This window comes from Camelus bactrianus, unplaced genomic scaffold, assembly GCF_048773025.1.
Source record: "Camelus bactrianus isolate YW-2024 breed Bactrian camel unplaced genomic scaffold, ASM4877302v1 HiC_scaffold_34, whole genome shotgun sequence".
Taxonomy (NCBI): Eukaryota; Metazoa; Chordata; class Mammalia; order Artiodactyla; family Camelidae; genus Camelus; species Camelus bactrianus.
In genome coordinates, this window is record NW_027413949.1 from 7,102,501 (window position 1) to 7,114,765 (window position 12,265).

General features: G+C 52.6%; 2 long non-coding RNA genes and 1 other non-coding gene across 5 annotated transcripts in view; 1 reads left to right on the forward strand and 2 right to left on the reverse strand.

The window, feature by feature from the left end:
- LOC141576778 (uncharacterized) overlaps positions 1-6,147 on the forward strand; it is a 6,244-nt gene extending 97 nt beyond the window's left edge. The window contains exons 1-3 of one of the 2 annotated variants that reach the window (XR_012505197.1): positions 1-3,101; positions 3,353-4,143; positions 4,434-6,147. The exon at positions 1-3,101 is cut by the window's left edge and continues 97 nt beyond it. This is a non-coding gene — a long non-coding RNA (uncharacterized LOC141576778). The remainder of the gene's footprint in view (positions 3,102-3,352; positions 4,144-4,433) is intronic. The other variant, XR_012505198.1, reaches the window with a different exon arrangement.
- An 828-nt stretch (positions 6,148-6,975) lies between these two features.
- LOC141576779 (uncharacterized) lies at positions 6,976-11,745 on the reverse strand. Of its 2 annotated transcripts, none has more exons than XR_012505199.1 (3): positions 10,002-11,745; positions 8,846-9,003; positions 6,976-8,458 (listed from the first exon to the last, which is right to left on the reverse strand). It is a non-coding gene; the product is annotated as an uncharacterized LOC141576779 (long non-coding RNA). The 2 variants fall into 2 exon arrangements; XR_012505200.1 differs by lacking the exon at positions 6,976-8,458 and adding an exon at positions 8,501-8,705.
- LOC141576801 (U6 spliceosomal RNA) lies at positions 10,067-10,175 on the reverse strand. Its single transcript, XR_012505245.1, has one exon. It is a non-coding gene; the product is annotated as a U6 spliceosomal RNA (small nuclear RNA).
- Positions 11,746-12,265: the final 520 nt, after the last annotated feature.

Below are 12,265 nucleotides of genomic sequence, written 5' to 3' on the forward strand. Positions count from 1 at the left end.
TATGGCTATAACTGTTTGTATGAAACAGATAGTAATAGAATCTCAAACCCATCTAAAAGAGAAAGAAAGGAAGGAGAAGGGGGGAAAAAAAAAGTCTCTATTATTTTCTTGCTTCCCTCTGCCACTCTTAATGATTTAGATGTCTTCTTTTTACAATTTTGTGTTTATTCCGTTTGGAATGAATGGTAGTGATCACCTTTCCGGTGATGAGTGGTCTCATTTTTGTACCATCCTCCTTCTTCTCTATTTAGAGTAGACCTGTTGATGTTTCTTTTAGCATGGGTTCAGTGTTGCTAAACTCTTTTCGTTTTTGCTTGTCTGTGAAGTTCTTTACCTCCCCTTCTATTCTAAAGGATAGCTTTGCTGGATAGAGTATCCTAGGCTGCTTCTTTTTGTTTGTTTTGTTTTGTTTTGTTTTGTTTTGTTTTGTTTTTCATTCAAGAATTTCAATAGATCTTGCCACTCCCTTCTGGCCTGTAGTGTTTGTGTAGAGAAATCCGCTGAGAGCCTTATGGGGGTTCCCTTGGAACTCACTCTTTGTTTTTCTCTTGCCTAAAGGCATTTAGGATCATTGCTTTATCCTTGACTCTGGCCATCTTGATTAGCCTATGTCTTGGTGTGGGCCTGTTTGAGTTCTTTCTGTTGGGTACCCTCTGAGCCTCCTGGACTTGGATATCTGATTCCTTCTTTAGATTTGGGAAATTTTCAGTCATGCTTTCTTCGAATACCTTTTCGGTCCCCTTGGTTCTTTCTTCCCCTTCTGGAACCCCTATTGTGCGTAGATGGGCACGCTTTCGAGGGTCCCTTAGGTCCCTAAGATGGTTTTCGTTGTTCTTTATTGGTTTTTCTCTCAGCTGTTCTGATTGGGTTCTTTCTGTTGTCCTGCCTTCTAGGCCACTTATTCGTTCCTCTGCGTGATCTAGCCTGCTTTGGACAGCCTTTAGACCAGTTCTCATTTCAGCCAATGAGTTGACCAGTTCTCCTTGACTCTTCTTTATAGCTTCGATTTCGTTTTTGACGTATAGTATATCTCTCAACACTATCTCTTGGAGTTCCTTCAGGACTTGGATCACTCCTTTTTGGAAATCTTGATCGAGCAGGCCATCCACGTCTATTTCATGGATCGTGCTTTCAGGGAATTTCTCTGGCTCTTTTAATTGGGAGTGGTTCCTCTGCTTCTTCATAATGCTCCTATCTCTCTGGCACTGTGGCTTAAGGAGTATCAGTTATCTATTGGGGTCCTTAAGGAGTTTATGTATTTATCGAAAGCCTACGCAGGCATAAAACTTTAAAAGAGAGAGGGGGATAGGGGGAGAGAGAGAGAGACAGAGACAGAGACAGAGGGGGAGAGGGAGAGAGGGGGGTGGGGGCAGGATGTTAAAAGAATGGAGAAAAAAAGGTTTGAAAACAGTGTACGATCAATAATAGAAGAGCAAGTTGAAGCAGAATAGCAATTGAGTTGAGACGTCTTCTAAAAGCCTTTAAAAACAAATAGAAAAGATCAGAAAATAATATACAATTGTTTCAAAAGTAAATTTTTAAAAGGTAATCGGAAATAGAACAGATTTTAACAAAAGATAAAACAGAGGATTTTAAAAGACGGGAGAAAGAAAAGGTTTGAAGACGGTGTGTAATCATGAATAGAAGAGTAAGTGGAAGCAGAATAGCGATCGAGTTGAGACGTCTTTTAATAACCTTAATAAAAAGGAGGAAAAAAATCGAGAAACAATATTTGAAACCTGTGAATAACCAGTAACAGGAGATCAAAACCAAGAGAATGAAAAAGGGAAGGGGGTGGATGTTTAAAAATAATAATAATGAAAAGACTTGAAATGAAACATTTAAAAGGGATTAAAACCGTAAACGTATACGACTGTTCAAAAGTAAAGGTTAAAAAGGTAACAGAAGGTAAAACCGATATAAAAGAGATTAAAAAAGACAAAGGAAACGAAAAAAAAAAAAAAAAAGAGGAAAAAAAAAAAAAAGGATGTGTTCTCCTGGAGACGGTGCGCTCTTAACGGTTTCACCGAGAAGTCTTTCTGTCGTCGCCCTGTTTCGTGAACTCAGCTTGCTTTTTCCGCGGGCCCTCTGTCGGCGCCCTCGTCTGTGCTGCCCTCGGTGCCTGTGGGCAAGTAGATCGCGCCCCCTCCTGGCACCGCGTTCGGATGCTGCGTTCCTGCCGGGAAGGAGGGAGGGTGGCTGGCCGCCTGCCCTCTCCCGGCGCCGGTCGCTCCGCTGCTCTGTGCGGCTGTGTGCTCCGCCTCGGGTCGGCGCTCCTCTCCGTAGGTGGGCTCGGGGAAGACCGTGGAACCGCCCCGCCCCTGCTGCATTCCAAAACTCGGCTCCTTCTTAGTCTTGGTGGCGCGAGTTCTCTGAGGTACCGGGGCAGATATATAATATCTGCCTCAGGCTGAAAACGAGTCTCAGTCCTGCCTAGGAGGTTGCAGAGCCCACGGGTGCGGATTCGAGTCTCGGCCCCGCCCCCGCTCCCGCCCCCGCCCGCGCGCTGCGCGCCGCGCGCCAGGGGCTATGGCGGCTGTGGCTGCGCCCCGCCTCTCTTCTCGCGAGAAGGGCCGGTGATGGCGCCGCGGGTCTGAGGAGATGGAGGCTACGGCGCCCCTCCCCCCAGGGCACACCGGCCGTGTTGCTTTGCCTTTCTTTCCCCGTAATGGACGGGTTGGGGGGGCGGGTTGTTCTGCTCTGTATCCCCTCCCGGCCACGGCGCGTGGTGCCGCCGACACGGTCCTCTGCCCGGCTCGTGCGGCCTGTCCCGGCCCCCGGCTGCCGGCCTGCGACTCGGGCTGGGTGTCGCGGGGACCCTCTGTGCCCGTTTCACTTGGATCGGTCGGTCAAGGGGCGCTCCGGGCAGATCAGAGACTCGGAGGCTCCCCCACCGTCCCGTCGGCCTCTCCGTGGGAGAGGGGGAGGTTTGGCGAACGAGCCCTATTCCTCCTCTGCCGGTCCCTCCCGCACTGTTTTGCTTTTGACTCTTTCTTTTCTCCTTTTCTCCTACCAGATTTTGGGCGTCTTTGTCTTTCGAAGAGGGCGGTGTTCTGTCGGAGTTCCGCAGGTGGTCTGATTGGCCGAGTGGGTCCGTCGATGTGAGTTTTGGTGTATTTGTGGGAGAGGGTGAGCTACGAGCGTCCTTCTACTCCGCCGTCTTGCTTCTTCTCGGGTTATTTTTGAAGAGTAGGTGCTGGGGATTGAACCCTGGACCTTTATTTTTTGCATGCTAAGCATGGGCTGTACTGCCTGATCTCTAGACCCTCCCCACCGCAACCCCCCCCTTTCCCACCGCCTCCATAGTACTCGATGAATCTCCTACCTAGATATCTATGCTTCCTTGGAATAGGGCCGTCGTTTTCTTCATCGGATTGATGCACGTCTGTGGATTCGTCTCGTTTCTCTCCACTGCGGTGGGTGGCATCGGGGCGTGGGGTGGGGTGGAGTGCCGTGGGCTGGGAACAGTTCTTCACGTGTAGAGGTGGAGCGGAGCGATGAGGATGGTGACTGTTTCCCCGAGTGCTCGCGCCGGGTGATGGAGGCCTGTGGTCTGACTTGGAAGAGGACTCGGGTGACCAGAACAGAGCCCGTGTGGGGTCGTTGTGGAGGGAGGAACTCCACCCCCCCCCCCCCCAGCCCCAGCCAAGGCACTCGTACCTCATCGAGGGACGGTCGGCCGAAAACAAACGAAAGCTGTCAGAGGTTTGGGGGTGGGGGTGAAGGTGTGTGTCTGTGTGTGTGTGTGTGTGTGTGTGTGTGTGTGTGTGTGTGTGTGTGTCTGTGTCTGTGTCTGTGTGTCTGTGTGTCTGTGTGTGGTGTGTGTGGTGTGTGTGTGTGGTGTGTGTGGTGTGTGTGTGTGTGTGTGTGTCCCCGTTCCCCGTACCACGGTCTCTGGTCGAGGCCCCCCCGAGCGGAGAAACGCACGCCAGGTTGTCCGGCCGCGTGTCCCTGCCACCCAGAGATCCCGAACCGTCCCGCTCGCTCCCCTGCCATGTGCCATGTGCCACCTGCCTGTCGGCCGGGCGCTATTTTAGACCCTGCGAAGAAGTCGACCGGACGGACGGGCCGGGCCGGGCCGGGCCGGGCCGGGCCGGGCTGAGCCGAGCCGAGCCGATCTGAGCCGAGCCCGTCCAGGCTGGGGTGGGTGGTGCTGGGTTCAGAGGAGTGGGGTACAAGCGGGAGGCGGGCGTCGATGGAGGGGAGGGGGAGGGGGAGGGGGAAGGGAGAGGAAAGGGGAGGGGAGGGGGAGCAGGGATGACGATGGTCTGGGGCTTGGCTTGTGGGGTGGGGGTGGGAGGGATGGTAGCCATCCTATGACTTTCTCTCCCTACCCCGCCTTTTGCAAGTCTGTTCGAGTGACAAGGTGGTGCTGGTTTCTGGCTGGTGCACACCATAGTGATTCTGTTCTTCTTTTTCCTGGTCTTTTTCAGGAACCCTCGTCCCGAGGGACTGAATCTAGTGCCCTGTGCTGCGCGGTACGACCTAGGGGTCGAATCTGCCAGGAGAGGACTTACAAGGATTTGGAGGATCCTGGAAAACTGCTACCATCCAGAATCCTACATGGATGTTCAAGATCTTGTGGATGGACGGACGGACGGACGGAAGACGGATCGAATGGAGGCCCCGCCCCATCCCCTGGACCCCTAGGCCCAGGAGGATCGTGATGGGTCTGGAAAGGACTCTTCCGACGAGGGTCTCGGGATGGACTTTCTCGGTCCGCGGAAGGTGTTTCTGCACAAAGAGGAAGAGAGGGGCGTTCTCGGCCAGAGAGCCCGAACCGCCTCCTTTCAGGGATCCGCTCCAGTCAGGGTTGGGGTCGGGGTCAGAACGCAGCCACCGACAGCTCCCCTCCCTCGTCTTGGCTCTCCAACTTGGGAAACCCTCCTCCCTGCCCCCTCACCCATCTTCTCGTCAGCCGGCCTCCAGCTTCCCCGTGCCAACCACCTCTCTCATGCTGCCGGACTTTCCTCCTCCTTGGGCTGCCAGGAAGCTCTCCCGCTCCTCCACGTGCTTTGGCTTGGAATCCCTGACAAACACAAGCGGTGCTGGTGGGCGGGGCCGCGGGCCGTGGCAGAAGGACTCCCTTCATCTTATGGGAGCGATTTTTATCTCCATAGAGGTGGCGATTGAGAAAACACATAAAATCACTCAGAAGAATACCCATGTGTAGTGTCCCTGACCTAGATCCGTGTCTGTCTGTCTGTCTGTCTGTCTCTCTCTCTCTCTCTGCCTCTCTCTCCATTTCGCTATTCTGTGTGTGTGTGTGTGTGTGCGCGCGCGCGCGCATGCGTGTCTGTCTGTCTCCCTTGTCTCTCTTTCCTCTCCTCTCCCCTCCTCTCCTCTTCCCTGTTCTCCCCCCTTCCCCCTCACCCCTCCACTCCTCTCTTCTCCCCTCCACTCCTCTCCTCTCCCTCTTCTCCTCTCCCCTCGCCTCTTCTCATTTCCCCTCCCCTCCCCTCTTTTCCCTCCTCTCCTTTCCTGTCCTCTCCCCTTTTATCCCTCCTCTCCTCTGCTCTCTCTCTCTCTCTCTCTCTCTCTCTCTCTCTCTCTCCCCCCTTCACTTCCCTCCCTCCTCCCTACCCCCCCAACCCCTACCTTCACAGGGCCTCATAGATTGCAATCGGTTTCCATGAAATGTGATGAAGAGGGAATGAATTTTAGAATGATATCCCCATGCCATCGAATCCTTCTTCCCCAGGGATAGCGACTTATTTGTGGTCGTGTTTGTTTTTGTTTTTCTTGTTGTTGTTTTGGGGCGCATCGAGGGCGCAGGAGGCGTTGGGAGTGAGGGTGATGTTTCTCTTTCTGTCTGTCTCCTCCTTAGGAAGGATTTTAAGAGGAGGGAGGACCCACAGAAATCTACCATCTTGTCTCGTACTGCAGCTGTGTTTGAGCTTCCTATACGATCTGGGCGGAACACTCCCCACCCTCACCTCAAGCCGCCATTGCCGCCCCCTCAGCCCCCCTGCACCCCCGTCCAGTCCCACACTTGGGGCGGTGGTTGGGCATAGGGGGATGTTGGCGGGGTGGTGGTTGGTGGGGGGTGGGGTGGTGGAGGAAACCAGAAAACAGACCACTGTGGCACGTGGGTGACTGGGGCTTCAGGGTGAAGGAGGATGAATAAAATGGCCGGAATTAGGCTAACGGATTGCTTCTTCTTTTTTTGGCGGGGGGGGGGAGGGGAGGATCATTAGGTCATTCATTCATTCATTTGCTGGGGGGGGGGGTGTCATTCGGTTTCTTATGCTCGCCCTGAAAACGGTCAACTGTCCTGACTGACTGGTTGCTGCTCACGGTTCCAGGCCTGTTGTTGAAACTGGAAGCTATCGATCTTACTGTTTCTACTGTATTTCACTCATTGAAAGTCATCATCATGCTGGGTCTCTGAGTCTTTCTCCGAGGAGAAGGTCGGTCACGGGACTAGTGACCTGACAAAATAGCCTGAGTGACCAAGAAGGCCACACCTTGAGTGCTTATGAGATAACGAGATCTAACCACCAGCCTCTATAGAATGGGTCACCTGGAGGCATCGTGACACCATTCTGAGTCTTCTGATGAGAAAACGATTCTGTGGATGGTGATCGATGCCCGATTGTTTGAGCTATGGCTCTAGAACCACCCCACCCACTCCATCCCCAAGGTGGGTACACAGTTTTGAAGACGCTAGCCTGCTGTGAATCCCCTTTGCCCGGCAGAGCGATAAAATGGCCTCTTTGCTTCTAAGCTCCAAGACCTTGTCTCTGGATTCTTGGGCTCGTCGGGGACGGGGGCCGAACTTTTGGCAACAAGCGTGCTTCAGAAACAGCGGATGCCCGAGAAGGACACTCTGCCTCTCCCTCTTCTTCCGGGCCTGAAATGGGGAGGAAAAAAAAATCGCTTCCCCTGGAAGCCGGAGTCCGGAGCCCGCCATCCGGAGGGACTTCTGGCTTGGCCTTCTCCTGGGGTGGGGGGGAGGGCACGCCACTGCACGTGTTCTTTGTCAACTCCCTGTTTCTCTCTTCTCGAGTTATCTCTTTGGGACGGCTCCCACACTGGGTGAAAACAGACAGACTGGCTGGTATGTCTCCCTACCCCACCCTTCGCCCCCAAATGACTGATCTCCTGTCCCATCAGAATCACCACTTGTTTTCCAACGTGGCTTTCTTGGATCCTGGAGGACTTGTAAAGGAAAAGCCCAGCTGGGCTAACAAGCTAAAGTCACAAATCTAAGTGTGATAAGTGTCCGTTTACTGATCTAAGTTCTGCTGGGCTAACTCGTAAATCTGAAGTTTAGTGTCAGTTTACTGGGCTAACAAGCTAACTCGTAAATCCAAGCTCAACAAGTGTCAGTAACGTGATCTGTTCCAAATTGATAAGCTCCAGTGTACTGATCCTTTGCTTTTTGTTGTTTGAGCCTTATTGGCGAATAGACCCATATTTGTAATTAACCCTATGAAACCTCATGTGCACGTCTTGGAGGTGCTCAGAGCTTCGGAGCAGAAGCCCCTCTGAGCCCGCCGGCGTAATAAATCTGAGTACTCCAACCCTCCGAGTGGTGCTTGTTTCTTGGCTGGCCTGTCATTTCCGTAACAGACTGATATCAACTTAGAGCCAAGATGGGCGCAGAACTGAAGGAGCTTCTCGGCTGGCCTAAGAAGCCTGTCGTCGTGATGTGGGAGGCATTCTTTACGAGGGACCTATCTGATTAAGTGCTTGACCGCCTTTTGGACTTTGAACCAACTTGGAGATAGGAACTAGGATGAGAGGGCACCCGAAATAGCTCAGCAAACTCTTCTCCATCCTTAGAAGACAGACAGACAGACAGACAGACAGACAGACAGAGTGTGTGTGTGTGTGTGTGTGTGTGTGTGTGTGTGTGTGCGCGCGCGCGCGCGTGTTTGTGCGCGTGCGGGGGTGTGGGAGAGGGAGGAGATGACGTCAGCGTACTGGACACTGTTTCAGTGACATGGGGAGTGCTGTCAACTAGGAAGGAACGTCATGTATTCTTCAGCCTTGTGTCTGTACAGGTGGGTACACTCAGGGTTCCAGAAAGGATGGGATATTCCTGGCAGTCGTCTACTGCCCTGGCATCGAGGGCTGGCTGGCTGGCTGGCTGTCATCCAAAGTGGAGGCTCTCGTGAAAGGGACAGAACCGAGTCCCAAGGAGATGCCTCCTTCACTGACTTTCATGCAAACACAGTGGACCACAGCCTCCGGAAAGAGGGTGGGTGGCACACGTGGCCCCAGTCTGTTCTGTCCATTCGGCAAATGGCCTGGGTTAGGGGAAACCCAGCATGGCGACCATCCGACAGGCCGACCCACCGACCCACGGACGTGCTCGGTTTCTCCCAGCTCCCTGGATGACCTCCCCCACCCACCCCCACCCCACCCGCATTCCTTCACCCACCGTGGTGTCTGGTGTCAGGGCACTTGGAAGATGACTCCCATTGTTCAATAGACAGGGGCAGGAAGATTCCTATAGGACCGCAAAAACAGTCAACTGGCCATACACACATACATACATACGTACAAACGTTTTGTCCCCAGAGGCCTCAGACCTCCTCTCTCTGGACCCGCTGAACCCCAGTAACTGGCCCCCATTCAACTGCCACATAGTAGGGGTCATCCAGACGTTCTTGGGATGGTAGGTATGACTTCCAAAGGGGTTGAAGCCTTCCTTCCCCCGCTGCAAGCCTGATGCCATCAGCATGGCCAGGACACTGCTACAAACAAACAAACAAACAAACAAACAAACAAACAAACACACACACACCACCACCACCACCACCACCACCACCAACAACAACAACAACAACGACGACAACAAAAGACAAACACATGCGTATGTGACTTGGGGACATACTTTCCGCAGCCTCCAGGGACGAAGGCACTCGCTTCGCTGGGTAAATCCTACGAGGCTTCACTAAAGCGCTTGCCAACTTACTTCTCAGAAGGATCGATCTCTGCCCCCATCACCCGCCATCATCAGGCAAGGTCGTCAGAATCCATGGGAGATATAGACTAGAAGAAGAAGTAGAGGAAGGAGGAGGAGGAGGTGGAGGAGGAGAATCAGTGACATGAGGTGTGTACGACTTCTTGTCTCCAAGAGGATTGAGTTTTAAATTTTTTTCTTTTCAGATACAAGGGAAAATAAACTTTTGTTTTTTCCCCTTCCTTCCCTTTTAGAGGCGGACACCCACATGGTAAATATCATACCTCTGTCAGCAGAATGGAACCCTTTCTCTTTTTCTCCCTCCCTGACCCTTCTGGGATTCAGAAATCCTCCGTGAGGATTTTTCTATTCTTGGCAGCAGAGTTATTAGCATCATTGACTTGGAGGCAAAAACTTAGGTTTCCATTAAACTGGGATAGACATGCATGGATAAGAGATACTAGTGCTACTCGTTTTCCTTAGGGTTCCCCTGTGTCTGTGGTGTGTGTGTGTGTGTGTGTGTGTGTGTGTGTGTGTGTGTGTGTGTGTGTGTGTCTGTGTGTCTGTGTCTGTGTGTCTGTGTGTCTGTGTCTGTGTCTGTGTCTGTCTGTCTGCCTGCCTGCCTGCCTGCCTGCCTGCCTGCCTGCCTGCCTGTTTATTGTAGGAACTCTCTGTCAATGGAAGTATAGTTGACTTACAATGTTGTGTTCATTTATGACGTACGGCATAGTGATTCACTTATTCACACACACACACACACACACACACACACACACACACACACACACACACACACGTATACTTTTTCAGGATAGGTTATTACAAGCTATTGAACATAGTTCCCTGTGCTAGACAGTAGGACCTACTTGTGTACCTAGTTTGTATAGGGTGGTTTATATCTGCTAATCCCAAACTCCTGATTTATCCCTCTGCCCTCCCCCATTCCTCCACCCTACCCTGTCCCCTGTGTTAACCATCGGTTTCTTTTCCATGTCTGCGAGTCCAGTCTGTTTCTGGTTTGTAAATAGGTTCCTTGGAGTCTTTTTAAAATGGAGTTATTTATGTATGGATGGGTGTCTTGACTTACTTTCAGATCCCACCTAGAAGTGATGGCATAGGATATCTGTCTTCCTCTGGGTGACTGACATCACTAAAGCTACGGAACTCTTCACGTATGTGCGTGTGTCGTCCACGTTCAGGGGCCGTGCTGATCTTCTCTGGATGGTTCCCGTGTTAGTCGATGTGCTGTGGCAGCAAGCGCTTGCCTTAGGGTTTTTGTCTCAACCTGAAAGCCGGCCCGGAGACTGAAGGTCTTCTAGTTGCCTCCACTATCTGCCTAGGACCATCTCCACGAACGTTTCCCATTTTCTCTCACCCTTTTGTCTTGGCATCATTGAGTACTAAAATGCTCCGTCTCCTGAAGCCCTGCAGACTGAAGCTGGACAACGGGAGGTAAACGTCAGAGAAATGGCCACAACAGCTCCTGTGGAAACCATCCTAGGGCCTGTTTTTGGAGGAGCCGCTCAGAGAGTTGAGCCGAACACCCCAGGACATCATCAGAGGCATTTCAAACTGCTCGAGCCATTTCGATGACCCCGATGTGTGGAAATCTCCTACTAGACTGACCCCCTACTCCCGGCCCTGAATCTGGTTTCTCATCTGCTCCAATGATTAACTTTTGTGCTGTACTTTGGTTTTCCACACAAGTGCCTCTTAGGCGATACCTGACTGCTTGCTCCCTAGGCCTAGCTTCAGAAGCCCATCGACACCACCGCCTCCTGAGACGAGATACTACAACTGTTTCCTTGAACAGACCTGTTCTCAGAACTAAGAAACTGGGTCCATGAAACGCAGGCCCTCTAGGAAACTATTCCCTCCCTCCTGCCCCCACACCACACGCACGCATGCACGCTCAGACGCACGCACGCACGCACGCACGCACGCACGCATGGACGCACATGCACAGTCAACAGCCCAGCTTTTAATGTGTAAAACTTCCAGGGAAGTTACAGAATAGGGAAATGTTGGGGTCCAGAGTAGGCTGCCCCAAAATGTGCCCGATGGACTATGCTGAATGAAAGGGACTTCACAACTGGCCAAGGGGGAGGGTATAGGTCAGTGGTAGAGTGTGTGCTTAGCAAGCAAGCACAAGGTCCTGGGTTTAATCCCCAGTACCTCCGGTCAAAAATAAATACATAAAATCGAATTCCTCTCCCCGCCCCCCCCCCCAAAGTATACACTGCTGTATGTCAACTCTGTCTCAATAAAACTGGAAGAAAAAAAGGAAAAAAAAATGATTTAACAAAAGAAGGAAAGAAACAAACAAAGAACTGCCCGAGGCAAGAGGAACACTCTGGCCCTCCTTTCTGCCTCCCTGGAAGCAGGGGAAAAAGAATTTTGTTTTTTTAAAGTCTCCCATCCCAGAGGAATCTATCAAGTCAGAGGTCTGCTTCCATGCCCTTCCATGATTCTCAAACGGTGTAGTGGGGTTTACCCAGATTAGGAAAAGGAGGGGACTCCTTTGGCCTGAGACCAGGCGAGATTCTCCCCCTCCCTCCCGCCTCCCTCCGTGCAGTTGGGACGGGGTGGCCTAAGGGTGGGGAAATTGAAACCAAAGAACAAAAGCCGTTCAACAGAGAGGAGCCGGAGGCCAAGTCAAAGGCTCTGACCTGAGCACAGAGCTTTCTGCATTTGAATGAAGCGATTGAACGAGGCCCTGCCGAATGGATCCTCCTGACGTCCCCGCCCCCGCTTCCAGGAGACAGTCAGTCGATTTGGGACCGATCGGTGGAGAAGGCCTGTGAGGCGGCGGCGGCGGCGGTGGCGGCGGCGGCGGCGGAAGCAGCGGCGGGGGCGGGGGGGGGGGGTGGTGCGCGGGCGGGGGCGGGACCAACGGTCGCTCCAACTCTGCCTGCCTGCCTGCCTGCCTGCCTGCCTGCCTGCCTGCCTGCCTGCCTGCCTGCGGGGCTGAGGCCTGAGGGCCACGCTGGTTCCTGCCACTCAGGGAAACTTCTGCGGGTGTTGCCGAAAGATCGCCCTCCCCGACCCCGTCCCTGACGAGCCAAATAACCCAGAGACAGGGTCTTAGAGTTTAGAAGAAAAGAGGCAGCTTGATTGCTTTGCTGGGCAAAGGGGACTCACAGCAGGCTAGTGCCCTCCAAACTGTGAACCCGTCTTGGGGTTGGGGTTTCATGCTTCTGTGGACGAACAGGTTGGAGCATGAAAGGGAATCACAACAGGCGGGAGCACAAAAGGTGCTCATGATCAACAAGGGTCTCTGATGAAACTTGCTCCTAAATCTGGATGAGTGTCTGATAACATGGGACCTCCTGGTGGTCTAGTAGGTCATCA